General features: G+C 38.8%; 1 protein-coding gene across 2 annotated transcripts in view; it reads right to left on the bottom strand.

The window, feature by feature from the left end:
* The window catches only part of Cep83 (centrosomal protein 83), a 102,318-nt gene that overhangs the window by 6,933 nt on the left and 83,032 nt on the right, over positions 1-12,353 (bottom strand). The gene's annotated exons all lie outside the window — the stretch shown is intronic.

Here is a 12,353-nt window from a genome sequence, read left to right as displayed (position 1 = left end):
CCTCCATGAGACCAACATAGGCCCTCTGCATGTGACAGTTGTGTAGTTTGGTCTGTCTGTAAGGCTCCTAGCTGTGAGACCAGGACCTGTCCCTGAGACAGGTGGCTTTTAGAACCTGTTCCCTGTGCTGGATTACCTTGCCCAGCCTTTATACAGGTGAAGGAGCTCAGTATGGCCCTACCTCAACTTGATGTGCCATGCTATGTTCCAGCCCATGGGAGGCCTGCCCCTTTCTGAATGGAGACAGAGACGGCGTGTGTGTACGGAGAGGGAGTTGGAAGTGGGGAAGAGAATGGGAAGAGAGGAGCGATGGAAAACTGTGGTTGGTATGTAAAATAAAGGGAAAAAAACGTTAATAATAATTTTAAAAAGCACCTTTCCAAGTAAGATATTCTACTGAAGTTCCAGTTTGCACATTCATTTACATGCCGTTTCAGTAGCAAGCTTTATATTGTCAAATTTCTCAGAGTTGAAAGATATTTTCAAAGCCAAAGTGTGTAGCTCAAAGGAACTTTAAACTGTGTGTCTGCGAAAAGAATTTATAATCTTAATTCTTAGAAAAATTAGAACATTTTGTGTTGTGAAATTGGAATACGGGCAAAAAACAGATTCAAGCTTCTACAAAGAGTCAAAAATCTAAACTGATTTTTAATCTTTTCATTTCTTTTGGTAAAAATTGGCATTAATATAGTATGAATTCTTAGAAATACAAAAGAATTGACTAAACAACACATCTAAATTTTATAAAATTTTTGATGGTTTAATTCGTTTATCTTTTATAGAAAATGTGAAAATGCAGATATTTAGCATTAAAAATAATCACAGGACAGAATTTTCCAAAATAATGATAAAAACTTGTTAATTTAAAAAAGGCACCATTAAAGGAAAAAATTCATTTTTCGGAAAATTTACTTTTATTTTCAAATTGTCAATCATATCTTTTCTGTGCCCTATTTAAGAAATGTTTATTTACACCAACATCCTATGGTTTTCTCCCAAGTTATATACTGGTTATAGTCACGAATTTCACCTTTCTCTTCTAAGAACATGGATCTTTTTATCCACATTACAGTGCTGAGTGGGTGAAGGACAAGCAGTTGACACAGTGCCCTCGAAGGGCTCCACTCTGCTGAATGCAGGGGCTGATACTTTGGTAGCAAGATCTTGCTTGCTTCACTTTCCTTCTGGATTGCCTTGGTTATCTACTCCTTCCAATACTCTGAAAGGTTTACAGTTTGTTTTTTACTTTTATACAGGAATATTCAAAGATTTTGATTATATTTAATTTGTAGATCTACTTGAGAAGAGCTGGTTTAACAATGAATTTTCCAAAGCATGAACATGATATGATTTTCTTCTTTAATCATGCTTTAAATTATTCTGAGAAGTTTATAGTTTTAAATAAACATTTTTATATGTAAGATTTATGCCTATTTACATTTTTCTGCTATTATAATAAATGACACTTACATATTTCATTTTTCCAACTGTGCATAAAGATAACTAGTTTGTTGTTTGACTTTTTAACCACCACCTTTAAAAATTTACATATCTTAGGTTGGGCATGGTGGCAAGTCTTTAACCCTAGCTAGCTCTCAGGAAGCAGAGGCAAGAGTGTCTCTTGAGTGCAAGGGCAGTCTGGATACACAGCAAGACTGTCTCAAAAAATAAGTCAAATAAATAAATAAATAAATAAATAAATAAATAAATAAATATCCCTAACCTATTTTAATAATTACTGCTAGATTTGTTTCATGCATAATCATTTAATTTATGAATGGCAATCTTACTTTCTCTCCAATAATTATACCTATTTTGCTTACTTCATTAAATTGGCTAGAACCTCCATCAAAATAATGAAAAAAATGTTCCTAGTGGACTGATCTAGCTTGTTCCTCTCTTGGATGAAGGAGATATTAAACATTTAATCAGTGAGTGTGTTAGCTGGAGGATTTTGTAGCTTCTGCTATGAAAGGTGCTGATGTCTTCAGCTGTTCTCTATACCCAGTAGACAGTCATAGTAGTTTGCCTTCTTCGTTGAGAGTTCACTGAACTATACTCGTCAGTCTTGCACGCTAGCCCACTTTTAGTCTTAGAATGAACCTTATGTTACTTTAATATAGAATTATACTGAGCTTCCTAATATTTACAACTTTGTATCTGTTTAAATGATAAAATTCTCTTTTTTTTATGACTGCACCGTATTTAAACCTCATAAAATATAAGGACATTCTATTTTTTATTACTAGGGAAAATTAAGACCAATATTATTTCTTCCTTAATTATTTAGAAGAATTTACCAGTGAAGCCAAAGGAGGAATTTTCTTTGTGGAAGATTTTAATTAAAGATCCCGTTTCTTTACCCTTAATAGATGTTAAGACTCCAGATTTCCTAATTATTCTCATACCTGCTTCATTAAGATGTTCAAGGAATGTATTCCTTTCATTTAAATATATAATCAGCATAATTATTATAATATTCTTTTTATTTTTACTATATGCAATAGGTAGTATTATTTTTATAATGTTCTTTTTATTTTTACTATTTATACAATATGTACTAGTAACCAGTTTTTCATCAGTGATAAACATTTGCATTTGTCTAATTGGTCCTCTGAGGTGTCTGAGAATTACCAATTTTATTAATTTTTTTTCCTTTCGGTTTTTCAAAAGTTTCTCTGTAGCTTTGGAGACTGTCCAGGGATTCGCTCTATAGACCAGGTTGGCCTCAAACTCACAGAGATTCTCCTGCTTCTGCTTTCTGAGTGCTGGGATTAAAGGCGGCCACCACCTGTCCTTTTAAATCTTGTAACATCTGTATCTGAGAGTGCTATTTTCTTGTAACATCTGTATCTGAGAGTGCTATTTTCTTGTAACATCTGTATCCGAGAGTGCTATTTTCTTGTAACATCTGTATCTTGAGAGTGCTATTTTCCAGGCTTTGTAGATGCTGTTATTTCCTCATATGCCCAGTCTGCGTTTTCAGACACTGACTCACTTCTGCGTAAGGAGGTACAGGAGTGCCGCAGCACACGCAGCGCTCAGACAACTAGTTCTTACAGCAATGAATTTACAAGAAAACTCAACAAAAAGTGAATCCTTTCCATCTGCTACCCTGTCCACTCAACTTACATTACTGTTGTCTTACACTGTTAAGGGACACTTGTCAAAGCTGATACGCCAACACTAATGTATTTCTGTACCCAAAGGGTAGAGTGGTACGAGAGCCTTTTCTCTTTGCTGTCCATCTCTGTGGTTTACACCCACTGCATGTCCACAGCACAGTGCTCTAACCTCACCCTTTCATCCGTCTGCGAAGCCCAGCAAGCACCGACCTTTCCACTCTCTCCACAGCTCTGCTTCATCCTCATTATACTCGGAATCATATTCTCTGAGCTAGCAAAATGCACTTAAGGTTCTTCCGTGTCTTTGTGTGGCTAGGCAACTCACTTCTTTTTACTGCTAATAATAAACTATACGAGTATACCACGGTTTATTCATTTAGCTATTAAAGGATACTTTGACTGGTTCCAAGTAATGGCAAAAAGCTGCTATAACTGTGTTTCAATTCTTCATAAAGATGAATGTTCTAAACTGATTTGAGTAAATACCTTGGAATGTAACAGATGATTTCTAGGTAGAGTTTATGTAGCATTGTATAAAACTGACCTAAGTGTTGGGTGGTAGCACGTTCTGCATTCTCACCAGCAATTAATTATCAAGGAGTTCCTGATGTTCTACATCTCCACTAGTATTGGGTTATGTATCAGATTATAACCACTCTGGGTACATAGTGCTATCTCCATTCATATTTATGTAGACCTGTGCATTACATATAAAAATTTGAAGAAATAGTCTTCATCCACTAAGCACTATTTAGCACGGGAAGTAAAGAGGAACTTCTCTTTTCTTACTATGTGAGAACACAGCTACAAGACATCATTTATGCACCACAAAGCGGGCCCTCATTCAGCACATAATCTGCTAATGCATGGGTCTTGAACTTCCTACCCTCTTCAACAATGAAGAATAGCTTCTATCATGTATGAGTGTAGTTACAAATATTCTCCATACCCCACCAGGTCCTGCTCACTAGCTCCTGTAGCCGCTTATGAAATAATCACTCTGAGGCTTAATATTAATGACAGACTCTTTGACCTATTAGCTCAGACTTGTTATTAACTAACCCTTAAATCTTAAATTAACCCATTTCTATTATATGATATTTTACCATCAGGCTTGTGGTTTGTTACCTCACATCTTGCTTCCAGGGAGGCTACATGACATCCGCCTGACTCTGCCTTTTTTCTCTCTGCATTCACTTTATTTTCCTAGCTATATTCTGCCCTGCCATAGACCAAAGCAGCTTCCTTATTAACAAATGGTAATAAAACATATTCACAGCATACAGAGGGGAATCCCACATCACATGACCTATTCCATTCATGACACTTTTGTTATAGCAGGGTAACAATAATAAGGAACTATCCTTTCCCCCTCTAAATTGAATCTCATGCTCATCTGCCTGCTGCAGGGTCCTACAAATGGTCCTACAACTGTTCCCTTTATCTTTTTCTCTGAGATTCTGAAACATCCTACAATTTCTTCCTTCTTAAAAAAAAAAAAAAAACCTACTCCTCCATGGCTACTAATCCTATTTCTCTGCTATTTTTCACGACTAAACTCCCTAGACAAGCAAATGTTTCCATATAACTATTTCTCCTTGAATCCACTTTAGTCGTTGCATATTTCCTACTCCATGGAACTAGCCCTTGTGAAGGTAACCAGCAACGGCCACAGTGAAATCCACCCTTGGACTTCACATGCTGTCTTATCATTACACATATTAATGTCACCTGCCCCAATGTGACCCTTTGTGAGGCATTTCTGCACTAGGCATCAAGTACTTCTTTTGGTTCTCCTACCATACTGGCCACTACCTGGTTCCTCCTCTTCAACTTCTAAAGTTCACAATTTCTTAAAGTTCTATTCTCAGATCTAGTCTCTTTTCATTGAGTTTTACTGCTTTAAATACTATTTATATGCCGATGAATCCAGCTTTTAATTTATCAAACCCAGTCTACTCTCTTCTAGTCAATTAGGTCCATGAAGCCAGCTAATTTATCATCTCCACATGGAAGCCGCACTGCATGTGTACTCCTCAGTGCCACATGACTGAAACTAGGTCTCTGAGGTAGCTAGCTTACAAAGACAACGGTCCACTTTGCTTCACAATCTCGGAAGTTCCAATCTAAGGTCAGATCTCTCCCCTGCTTTAGTACATCCTGCAGGAGGGGTTAATGGGACAAATCTCTTCTAAGACATCAGCAACTAAGTGAAGTAGAGAGAATGAGGTTCCGTACTCCTTTCAAGTCCATGTTTTCAGGGACCTTCCACTGCCTTCTAAGGGCCACAGCACTTTGATTATTTCTGCTTGAAGAACAGACCTTTAACACATGAACTCTTGTAGGATACTATGCAAATAACAGCAGCATTTCAGAAGTTAACATGTTCAGGGGGTACAGCGATGGCTCCATTGTTAACAGCACTGCTGTTCTAGACGATTTGGATCAAAGTCCCAGCACCCACATAGGATTCACAACCTAGTTAACTCCAGTTCCAGGGATCAAGTGCTCACTTCTGGCCTCTGTGGGCACTGCACACACATGGTGTATCTGCACAAACGCAGGTAAAACATCCATATGCATAAAACAATGAGATGCTTTAAAAAATACAATGTTTAAAAAGCTAGCATGTTCAAAAGTTTTACTGGCAAACCCATGCATTCCAGTCTTTTCCAAGTCAGTAAAGGCTAACTACTTTACCAGAGGCTCAGTCTAATATTCTATTGTCTTAGATTTCTCATTCGCCCCGTAAAATCATTACAAAGCTTTACCTTGAACAAATCTACACACTGTGATGACTGAGACCACATCATTAGATCTTTACCCTAAGAAACCATGGTCACTAACTTGGATGATTACAAAGCTGTCTTCCTGAGTGTTCTTTTGCTTTTCTATACAACAGAGACTATTTTAAAATGTAGTTCAGATCATATAAACTCTCAATTCAGAAGTCTCCAATGCATTCCTATTTCATTCAGAATAGAAGCCAGAGCCCCTGTGTCACCTGCCCTGGTACCATGCCTCACCAGCCTAGACACCAGAACCTCCTTGTGTTCGTTTCACAGAACAAGCCATCTGGACATATCTGGAACAAGACCTTCTATGTAAATCAGTATGACATCTTTCCTTTCCTCTAAGTCCTGCTCAAATGTTACCAAGTAAACCTTGCCTTAGAGGATGGAACACTCCCTCCCTCATCTTGTTACTTTTCATCTTAGCAGGCACCTCCCCTACCCACTACAGACCATGTTCCTAAAGCACAGAATCTGGTCACCTTGGTAATCCAGTGAACTATACAAAGCACTTAGCAAGCCCTTGGCATATTTTCTGAACTGTCTTAGTGACAACATTATGGAATAAACCTCACCAAAACACAGGCCCACTTAGGACCTCAGGACAGAGATAAAACATCTTAAGAAAAATCATTTTTTTTTTGTTTCCCGTTACTGGCACAGAGTTCCCCCAAACCCTAGGAATCTCTTAAGTGATAGGGGTGCCCTTTATAATCAGCAGGAAGTCTCTCTCAGTCTCTCCTATTGATGGTAATAAAGTGACTTACATTGGGGACCCAGGACAACCCTCAGGATATAGGAGGCTACTAGAGAGAGCAAGTGGGCACATGATGACAGTTTAAAGTCCACTCTTCTAACCTACAAGGAGGAGAAGGTAGGTACACTGAGTTCTGCCAAATCTCTTCAACAAACAAATAAGACCTCTGAAGAGCTTCTGTGCTGGTGGACAAAATAACTCATGTACAGACAGCATGGTCCTTTACACCCTACACAGTTACCTATGTATCTGTTCCATTTGGTTGTTCCTGAATGGTGTCTTTTATAGTAAGTTGGCATACATCAGTAAAGTGCTCTCCTGAATCCAAGCAAAATTTTAAATATCAAAAAAAAAAAAAAAAAAGAAAAAAAGAAATCATGGGAACTCCTAATATATGGCCAGTTGGGTACCTTACACTTGTGGTTAGAGTTGGAAGGGTGCATTCTTAGGGGACTAAACCACTTAACTTGATAGTTTTAACTATCATTCCAGGTAGTTTCAAAATTGAATTGCTCAAGCAAGACCAGTTGGTGTCCAGAGGACTGTGGATTGGTTGTTGGTACTGGAAAGCACCCCAGAGTGATGTGATTTGGGAAAAGGGTCTTTCCAGCTGCAATCAAGTTAAAAGGTGATTAGAGTAGGCATGTTTGCATTAGCATTCCATGAGAAACACAGCATAAGACCAATGTCTTACAGTACAAAGAAGTAATAGAACTCTTTTTTTCTTTTCCCTTTTTTTTTTTTTTTTTTTTTTGGTTTTTCAAGACAGGGTTTCTGTGTAATTTTGGAGCCTGTCCTAGAACTCAATCTGTCATCCAGGATGGACTCGAACTCACAGAGATCCTCCTGCCTCTGCCTCCCGAGTGCTGGGATTAAAGGAGTGCACCACCACCACCCAGTTAGGAGTAAGAAAACTCTTATAGGGTATGTAGAGCTAGGTGTGGTTGCACTCAGAAAGCTAAGGCAGGAGAATCAAGCTAGCCTGGAATACATAGAAAACTCAAAGCTTCCTTGTACTACTTGAGATCCTATTTTAAAACAAAATGGGGGGGAAGACAAATGCAACATAGATAGCGGTTCTCCCCTGCTAAAACCTCAAAAACAAGAATTGGGATTCCCCTTTGATTAGCGAATTAACCACATTCAAGGATCATTTGCCCCCTTTAAACTATGGGCGGTGTGTCTGTGTGTGTTGCACATGTACAGAAGCCACAGGCGGATGTCAGGTACCCTGCCGTCAACTCTCTGCCATACTCACTTTAGTGTTTCTAGCCGAACCCGGAGGTCACAGGTTTGTTTTTGAGCCCCAGTGAGCCCCAGCAAGCCTCCTGTCTCTGAGGCCAACAGCACTGGGGTTATGGGCAAGCATGTGGTCATAGAGACATCACTCTTTTCTTGTATCCCACAGCATGGGCACACCCATGGGCATGTCCACAGCACCAGCTCCTCCTCACAACTCGATCCAGTTTAGGCTTTCTCCTCACCCATTCAAAATCTCATTTCACTTTATAACAAAGCTGACGCCCTTGTCTTGCGGCTTCCTTTTATCTCTAGTCAGTGTTTCTGCTTGAGGTTAGGCCATGTCTACTCGGACGTGCAGCCACCACTGCCGATCTGTGTTTGCTCAAAACTCCTTGCACTTCATGTTCTTCATTCCACCACCCAGTTCCACTTACGTTCCGACAGCTAAAATGACCCCTTTCACCTATTTATTTACCAGCATATTGTGGGGTGTTTGTTTTTGAGATAGGGTCTCACCAAGCCTAGGCTTACTCTAAATTCCTAAGCTCAGCCATCCTCCTACCCCAGCCACATGAGTAGCCAGGTCTACATGTAAACTGCACGTGACTGTATCCTGTCATTTCTCCTCAAGAAGATCTCTGGGAGTTAGTTACTCTCTACCTTCATTCTTATACCCTGAACTTCTATCTAGGTTTCTCACCTCATGAAAAGTTTCTTGCCTTCAGGTTTTTTTTTTTTTTTTTTTGTAGCTTTTACTAAATTTGCTCTTTGACCATTTCATATGTATAAAATGAATTCTGAATACTCTTTCCTTCGCCTTCTCTTATCTCCCTCCTATCCCTATCAGCCTTCCCTCCTCTCCCTACAATTCCCTTCCCACATTCACATCTTTTTGTTTTGTGACATAATGGGTTTAAGTAGGGCTGCCTCTGTGACCATGGGTTTCGAACTGTACACTGGAGTCTGGCGAGCTCTTCTAGTTTACTTACTATTTACTGAAAGGGGGAAGGTCTTGGTACAGGTACAGGGGTTCTCAAATTAGTGTCTATGTACACAACCTGGAAGTGTTTGATAGTATTATCCAGGTATCTCTTAAACACTGACTTCTTTCTTCAAAAGAGACTACACAGTTGTCAAGGTTAGGGAGTAATGATGGCTTCTCTTCTCTTTCAGCATCATGCTACACCACATAACATGTTTCATAAAATACTTGGAAACTTAAAGGCTATGGCTCATCACTCTATGGGAAAACGTTCACAATAGTATTTGACCAAGAACTTCTTCAGCTGGGCCTGTGGGTACACACCTGTAAACACCAGCACATGGGAAGCAGATGGATCTGGAAGTTTCAGAACTACAAGATTATTTCAGAGAGACTCATTTTAAAATAAAAAAAAAAATTGCAAACTGTTATTTCAATTGCCTCAAAAGGACAGATAACTCAGTGTGCTCATAGCACACTCAAACAGTGAAGACAGCTGGCAGAGATACAGAGAGAAATCTTCAACCAAAAAACAACATGCAAGGTCCCCGGCCATGCTTTTCAAAAACAAATTAAAAAATGATGACCATATCAACATTGCATTTCCACCAAAAGCTCTACCTAAATACACTTACTAAAAATGATATTAAGTCTTGTGCTCAGAAGTTTAGCATTCTGAATAAACATACCCAGATGGCATGCTTATCTAGCCCAAAGGGAAAACAAAGTTGCTAGTTTTGAGTTTAAGAGTTTTTCATGGGTAATACATTACAAAAATTTACAATTTCTATTCTAGATTACTAGTTTGTGGTTTAAGTCTTACTGCATAATAAAGTTATGATTTTTTTCACATTTAAATGAAGTCCTTAAAGTTTTTTGCTCCACTATAAATTATGTGTTTGTAATGATAGAAAAATTGTGGTAGAAGATCTTTGTTTTGCTTTGAGACAGTCTCACTGTGAACTCTGCTAGCCTGGAATGCCCTATGTAGACCAGGCTGGCCTCAAATTCACAAAGATCTTCCTACTTCTGTCTCTGTCTCCAGGGTACTGTGATTTAAGGGTCTGCATTACCATGACTGGCTAGGATGCTTAACTAAAGCTAAGAAATGGTAAGAGTTAACTTACACTAATTGTTCTGACATAGGAAATAACTCATGTGAACCATGGCTCTAAGGAGAAAACTTAAAAGATATCTAGAATCAATGGAAAGAACAAAAGAATACGAGTAGAAAGGTATGGGCTGTATACCAGAGACCCAAGTCAGGATCTCCCTACCTTGGTTTTCTGAAACACTATCTCCATAAGTAGTCCAGGTTGGACACACTATTCTTGCCTCAGCCTCCCAAGTGCTGGGATTATAGGTACATACCACTATAACTTGCAAAAACTGGGTTCTAACAGGTCAAATTATCCTGGTTATCTACAACGTCAGTTCCCCAATTTGTAAAAGCTATCTGAGGGCTAAGGTCACTTAAACCCCTAAAATGACATATTCTCAAATACATAGTACTCTCTCACACACATACGCACACACACGCGCACACACGCACTTCTTCACCTTCAACTGATAAAATTAAATTCCTAGGGAAGTGTTCCACATGGTATAATAGATAACAGCTCTAGGTCACTGTTATTCACTGGATTGAACTGAGCAATTTCCTAAGACTCAAATCATAATTTACATATCACATATTTAAAAGCGAAATAAAAGCCGTGTGTGGTGTCCCACGCTTTTAATCCCAGCACTTGGGAAGCAGAGGTAGCCAGATCTCTGTGAGCTCAAGGTCCGGCTGGTCTATGTAGCAAGTTCCAGGTCAACCAGTGCTACATAACAATACTCTGCCTCAAATTCAACAAAGAAAAGTTGAAATGAGAAACTGGAGAGAGATGGTACAATGTTGAAGAGGAAGTGACCTGGAATTTGGATCTCAACACCTACCTAACAAGCCAGGTTTCTTATGCAGACCTGTAACCTTAGTCTAAGGGAAGCTGAGAAAGGAAAAATGACGGGAGTTTGATGGCTTTCAGTCTAGCCTCAAAAACACACCTGAGCTCTAGGTTCAGAGGTACCCTGTCTCAAAGAAATAAGCAGAGAATGATAGAGGTCCTCTATGCATAGGGGAATCTGCCACCTCCATCTTTTCCCCCATAACCCCACAAATAAATAAATAATGTAAAAATGAAATGGCACTATGTTCTCACCCATCATTTGGTTAAGTATTTGAGAAGAAATACATTAGCATTATTACAATAGCAGAAAAATACTATTTTGTAGGATTTTAAGTAACCTGTCCTCTTTCTGGTACACCTACAATCAGTTGATAATCCCTGTCACCACCGGATGTCACTTTTACTCCAAAACAAGTTAACCCAAATTAACCTTAATAATTAGGAATACGGCAACAAAAAAGTTTATCTGCAAAAGATAAATAGCTCACAATACTTTCTAGAGATTTCTGAATGTTTCTAAACTCCAAACAGTACAAGAGGTACAGTAGAATTGCTAAGATCATCTGGAGTCATTAAAAAGAAAAATCACTGAAATGTCATTAACACTAATAGCCTTTCAGAATTTACATATGGACAGAAAGGAATACAGCTGACAAATAAGAAGAAAAAAATGTGCTTCCACACGGATAAAAATACTGGGTTTCTTCTATAAGAAACATTGTCTTCTGATCTCAATCCTATATTACTTTCAGTATCATGAGAAGGACTTAAGTTATTTATCTTATGCAATTAATGAACATTTAACCCACCCAAAGTTATATGGATATTAAGATACTGGTGTAACTGTGCATATTTCTTTCATTCGCATTGTCTTTGTTCGTCACAACCAATGCCACTACAAAGGACCCCAATTCACTAAATGGAGACTTTTCAAACGTAGACACACAACCCCGTCTCTCCCCACACTCAGGCTGCTGAAAAGAACAGCTGAATCACTGGCACACTGAGTCACTGGTGCTGATGGGATCTACGACAGTCCTTGCTGAAGCAGAAAGAAGCTTTAAGTACTGACTAGATGAATCATCTGGCTACTTAATGTACATGAAGTACTACTGCATTGTTTCCAAGAATGTGAAGCTTTTGGACTAGAAAAACAGATGCCTACAAAGGACAATTCAGAGAACGCATCAAGGTAGCTTTAGAAGTCAGGGTAAGTCCAGGATCCCACTGCTGGGGCAGGGAGACATTTGTTTCTCTATTTGCTGAGTTGGAAACAAGTGTTCTCTTTTGCCGTGTTGTTTTAGACAAAGTCTCACTATGAAGCCCTGAGTGACCTAGAACTTACTGGATAGTCTTGGGAAATTCTTACCATTCTTAACCCAGCTCAAGAAAAAGACTTTAACCACAAAAGCAATGTGATAGACGTTAAGTATTGTTGAAACAGGTCTAGTCACACTACGACTTAAGTGAAGAATAAGTCAGACACATTTGCATGAATTGGTA

This window comes from Chionomys nivalis, chromosome 25, assembly GCF_950005125.1.
Source record: "Chionomys nivalis chromosome 25, mChiNiv1.1, whole genome shotgun sequence".
In the NCBI taxonomy this organism is placed as follows: domain Eukaryota; kingdom Metazoa; phylum Chordata; class Mammalia; order Rodentia; family Cricetidae; genus Chionomys; species Chionomys nivalis.
The sequence above is the reverse complement of the archived record's forward strand: the minus strand, read 5'-3'. Positions and strand labels throughout refer to the sequence as shown.